Here is a 6,515-nt window from a genome sequence, read left to right as displayed (position 1 = left end):
TATTATTATTATTTATTTATTTATTGCCAAAGCTGAGAATGATTATTATAATTTTTTTTAATAGAACATATTAACAGATAATTTAAAGTAGTTTAAACAACATATAACACATTACAACTTTCGTTCTAATAATTATCATTGGTAATTACTGGCACATTATTATTATTATTATTATTATTATTATTATTATTATTATTATTATTATTATTATTATTATTATTATTATTATCTTGTCACTGCTTTTGTTGTGTGCATTACTGGCCTGTTTTGGCAATATTGTAAGAAAAATGCGTCTCATACGGAGGTTATTCAGAGGTCGTTTACATCAGGCTGTTCAATGCTGCCCTCTAGCAACTTTTCAGTGTACATCATTCATGTGAAGTCCAGCATTGACACACACACACACACACACACACACACACACACACACACACACACACACACACACACACACACAAACACACACACACACACACACACACACACACACACACACACACACACACACACACACACACACACACACACACACACCATGATTTGTATGTTGTATTGATTCCTTTCATTGATAAAATTGAGATTGAGAGCAAGATGTAGAACTTAACCTGATAAAAATGGGCAAGAAGAGATACAAAAACACACTTTTCCTTTTTGCAGTATATTAATACTTTACATTATTAGGAACATTGTCACATTTAGCAAATGTTTCTAAAGTATATCCCTATTTGAGTAATAGGCCTTGTAAAAATAAGTGGCAAAATATAGACCAATAAGACCATTGTAATATTACAAATGAAAGTTTACAGCTACATTCTAATCCAATATAACAGAGCACAGTTATAGGCCCTGTTGAGCTTGTGTGATGAACATAAGCAGTGCCACTCCACAGGCACAGTGATTTAAGTATTCTGTTTCAGACCAATCATCTGGAAACAAGATTTTTAAAAATGCTGAATATGTGCCAAGACTTTTTAAAAGGGTATAAATAGAATACAATCCTTTATTTTGGTCACACATTATACAAACAGTTTTTTTGCATATATTATTCACATATCCCAGCTAAGCTGGGGTCAGAGTGCAGGGTCAGCCATGATACAGCACCCCTGGAGCAGATAGGGTTAAGGGCTTTGCTCAAGGGCCCAAAAGTGGCATCTTGTTGGTGCTGGGGCTTGAACCCCCAACCTCAAGCCTCAACCGCTGAGCCACCACTGCCCCCTAAATGTTAATGACAAGGCAATTAGGCAGTAAATGGCTTTAGACTTACTGGTCTGGTAGTAGTCATATACTTTTATTACAGCTGGCTTGAGATTCTTAATTGAAAGGATCTGTTAAATACATAGTGTGTAGTTGACAGTCATGTTGTTTTGAACCTGGAACAATATTTGTAATAAAATAAATAGTTCACCCAAAAATTAAAACTCTCTGATCATTTATTCACACTCATGCCATCCCTGATGTGCATGACTTTCTTTCTTCAGCAGAACAAAAATGAAGATTTTTAGAAGAATATTTTAGCTCTGTAAGTTTCTTACATGAATGGTGATCAGGCCTTTAAAGCTCCACAAAGCAGATAAAGTGATCACCAATCAATTGCATTGTATGGACCTACAGAGTTTATATATTTTTCTAAAAATCTTCATTTTTGTTCAACAGAAGGTTGAACTATTCCTTTAACAAATAAGATTTATCAAAACATTTTCATTCATTCTCATTCAGTCTCATTTGTCTGTGAGAATAATTTCACTGTGTAACAAGTTCGTAAACTGAGCAATGGAGGAGTCAGGAGGCAGTGAACTGTCAACAAGAGTATTTTATTACTCTTCAGCATCACTCACAAAAACGTAAACAAAAGGGCTCTTAGTGGCCACGTAAACACACAAACAAGTCGTAACTGTAACAGATGCAGGAACAGTCTCTCTCTTTCAGCATACGCGGGGCCCTGGCTGCGAGTTCTCGTGTCTGGAAGCTGTGACAACGGCACCCGTGACCACATATTATGTGACCCAAGGAGTGAGGAAACCACTCTTTTTCTGACAATATGGGTACCGCAATCTGAGACACCCTCGACGAGCAGACAGGTAACAGGATCTTGAGCCGCACCTGGTCAAGATGTGCTGTATAGACTGTCTGCTTCTTCACCACCGAGAACTGCTGGGCAAAGTCCTGAATGGTGTCGCCGAATAGGCCAATCTGGGAGATGGCCGCATTGAGAAAGAGAACTTTGTCAGCGTCCCTCATCTCGAACAGATTCAGCCACAGGTGGCGCTCCTGGACCACCAAGGTGGACCTCTCCTGCCCTAGTGCTCACGCCGTGACCTTTGTCGCCTGGAGGGTGAGGTTGGTCGCCGAGCGCAGCTCCTGCAGCACATCGGGATCAGGACTACCCACGTGTAGCTCTTTCAGTGCCTTGGTCTAGTGTACTTGCAGGAGGGCCATGGCATGCAGGGCGAAGGCAGCCTGTCCAGCAGCACTGTAGGCTTTGGTCGCCAGAGACAACTTAGTCCTACGTGGTCTGGAGCTGAGTGCCGTACGATCCCGCCAGGTGGCAGAGTTTTGCGGGCATAGGTGCAACGTGCCCGCCTCATCCACCGGAGGGACCTTTGCATACCCGTGGGCCACCCCGCCGTCAAGAGTAGTGAGAGCGGATGAACCTGGATGTCAGTTTCGGGCAGCAAATGGTGCCCTTTTTATCATCGTTACATTGGCTACCTGTTAAATTTCATATTCATTTTTAAATTCTGTTAACTACATACAAAGCTTTGAATGGAATCTGCAGTACTTAAGTGACCTTCTACCACGCTATATTCCATCACGTTCATTGCGATCGCAATTGGTCCTAGAATATCAAAATCCACAAAAGGAGGTAGATCCTTTTCATATTTGGCTTCTAAACTATGGAAAAGTCTCCCTAACACTGTTTGAGATGCAGACACACTCCCTCAGTTTAAGTCTAGACTAAAGACTCATCTATTTAGCCAGACATACACCTAATGTATCTTTCAACCCACAATTAGGCTGCTTTAGTTAGGTCTGCCGGAACCAGAAACCAGAAACACTGATCATGATTGATCATGGTCTATAACTCTGCAATAAATTGAATGGCATCTATGCTATTATTATTCTATTTGTATCCTGTCTCAACCTCAGGACTCCTATCCTGAGGTCACCAGAACCGGCTGGATCCAGCACCATTCCTGCTTCATGTTGTACTCCACTGCTACATGTTGCTGTATGATGATGACTAAATGCAGCTGGTGCCATCCAAACATCACTTCCGTTTATTATGATGGACTTCAGAGGATGAACTGATGCCAACTCCAATCATAAGACATGGGATAATTCTTATGCCATTGTCTGAACCTTGGACTTAAGATGGACCACACCGAACCTCACCAAAATTACCGGCCAGGTTGAACTGCGATGCACCTCACTGATCTCTCCCTGCATCACCTTGGTCTATTGATGGACTACACACTTGAATCTTTTATACCTATATGTCCAGGGAGTGGCAAGCAAATTCCACTCGCCAATTCTCATTAGCCTTTTCTCAAAGATTGAGGTGTTTCGGGACTCTCAAGAGTCACCACTAATGTCACTACATCGACACAACGTTGAGTGAGTGACAGAAAGGGAACACTTCTTTTTTATTTCTTTTGTGGATCACTTTAAGGATGTTCACCCAAAAAAAGGATCATTCTCTCATCATCCAGGTGGATGCTGCACACTGGTGGGGGTTGAGGAGATTCCTCCTATATTATGTAAAGTGCTTTGTGTGCCAAGAAAAGCACTATATAAATGTAAGGAATTATTATTAATTATTAATTATTAATAATATTATTGTGATTTAAACATTTCAGCCCTGTTTTTCCATACAATGAAAGCAAATGGGTGCTGTGAGGCTGCTGGCTATTTGACGGTACAAAAAGCATGTTTAGGCAGCATAAAAGTAATCCACATGACTCCAGTGGTCAATGAATGTCTTCTGAAGCAAACCGCTAGTTTTGTGAAAGAAACAATTCAATAATTAAAACGTTTTTAACTTTAAATCTTTGCTTCCGTCCAACACTGTATTGATGTTTGAACTGGCCTCTCTTGTGACGTTCGTTCCTCTGTTGCATACAAAGATATCACCCAGCAGTGTCACAGCACCCATTTGCTTTCATTGTATGGATAAACAGAGCTGAAATGTGCTTATAAAAATCTTGGCTTAAAAGTGAGTAAATCATGAGAGCATTATAATTTCTGGGTGAACTAATACTTTAAAGCTGGAAATAAAATGCACTACTCACTTTCCACAAACCTCAGTTGTCATTTCCTCATCATCCACACTCACTGTCATTAGTGTTGATACAGTAATCCTGTTAATTTCAAAAACATTTGGCATTTTATAATATCTCAAATATTCTATTATTAATCAATCTCCATTGTGATTTGACCAGTCAATTTGAGCCCATTTTGAAAAATTTTCAGAAAAAACTCATTCCCCCCGCTATGTGTTTATAGGGGACTTTATCCCCTGCAACAGGGACACAAAATACTATCCTTTCACGACAGTTTTTGAAAAACATTTGATCAGATCACCTTAAACAAAATTGAAAATGTTAAATAAGTATTTGGTCTCAAAATAAATGTTAATTTCAGGGATTTTCATTAGCTACATAAATTTGCAACATATTAAAAAATTATTTAAAACAATTTGATAAAATTGCCCCAAAATCAAACTTAAGACAACACAAGTTCACTCAGAATTCGGATACCACTAAAAAATAGCCGGCACCTGAAATAGTGCACTATATAGTGGATAGCGGATGATTTCAGAAACCGCTGAATGCGGTGTGATGTGGCACAATGGAATCTCATGCTAATGTCCTTCAATATAATTGTACACATCATTTAGTAGCCCAAACTGCAAAAAAACTTTCTGTCCATTTAAACAAAAATTCTAAATATTACTTAATGTAACTTAAATATTACTTAAAATATATGACATTTACACCCCCCCCCCCCCCACCCAAATTGCAAATAAGCAATTTTGCTGTCAAAATAGGTCTTCTGTGTTGACTCCAGTTATCAAGAGGCATTCACATGGTCAATAAAAAGAAGATCTTTAAAGGACATACTAAAATGTTCAGATCATCTCATCTGTACAAACTATGCTCATTTACACAGAAATAAACTTAAGGCTACTGACCTCTCTATCATGTGTAAACAAACAATACCACTGCAATGAAAGGTCAAGAACCACCTACACCCACTCAATTTGGGCGAATTACTGTAAATTGATGAGATTTTCTTCCCCCGTAAATGTTGTCAAAGTGTTCAAGACATTCAGGACAATTGTTACTTTGTTGCAATGTAATCTCTTGTCATTTCACATATCTCACAATTAAGATACTGCTGAACTACATCAAATTGATATAAATCAAATTTATATTTACCAAACATAAAGTTACATGTGAGAAGCTACATTTATATTCTTAATTTTTAGCCATCATATTGAGATATACATATCTCTAAAAAAACTAGAATGTTTTGTTTTTTAAATTTGAAAATTCTTTGACACTCCTAATGACTTCGGAGTGACCACTTTAAAAAATGTTTTGTGCCTGATAATAATAATAATAATATGTTTCATTTGTATAGTGCCTTTCCAGAGCTCAAGGATGCTTCACAATAGGTCATTAGGTCATTAATGAGGGCAGGTTCAGTACATATGAGCAAAAGCCAGAATGAAACACACTGTAAATCCCAACTTGCTCACTCTACTTACATTTTTGGTGGAAACGGCTTGCATATAAAACTTGCATAACACCACAATATAACAATATTTTATTGAGTTACAAAATTACTAGATAAAAACAATAATTTTTTTGTGTTCAAAAGACTGTTAAATTATATGCTAAGTGCACAATGTATTTGTTGTTAATTTAACTTGAGCACATTAGGCTATATGTGCTTTATAAATCTTAACTCAAAAATGAAAACTTGTGGACTTAACATTAAAAAAATATTTCAAACTAACATGATATGTGTTTTTGTGTCAAGTGAACATAACATTCTACACTAAAATTGTGTGTCATGGATGAGTTGAGATTTACAGTGTAGATGTTTCTGCAGAAAACATATTAACTGCAAACCATGCCATGGAACAGACATTTAGAGGTGAATTAGCTCCTCTAGCCTGTATGATTATCAACCAAGAGTCCACATCAACAAAGTAATAGTTTGTCTGGTTGGCATGGTCCATATTTTACAATAATACACCATATCAAATTTATTATTTTCATTACATTCATTGATTGACCCTCTAGGGGCGAGGGTGAGTAAATTATGTAACTTTTGGTGAACTATTCCTTAAAAAAAATGTCAGTGAGTTAATAAAATTTTGTGAGTTATGTGTTTTACTTATGTGTTTAAATTTACAAAGGCTTATGTGTTGTGTAAGACATAGAACATTTTAAAAGTGTGTTTCGTGAAGTAATTAAGTTTTGCACAGGATAAAGAACAAACAATAT

Source organism: Xyrauchen texanus, chromosome 36, assembly GCF_025860055.1.
Source record: "Xyrauchen texanus isolate HMW12.3.18 chromosome 36, RBS_HiC_50CHRs, whole genome shotgun sequence".
In the NCBI taxonomy this organism is placed as follows: Eukaryota; Metazoa; Chordata; class Actinopteri; order Cypriniformes; family Catostomidae; genus Xyrauchen; species Xyrauchen texanus.
This window is presented reverse-complemented; position numbering follows the sequence as displayed.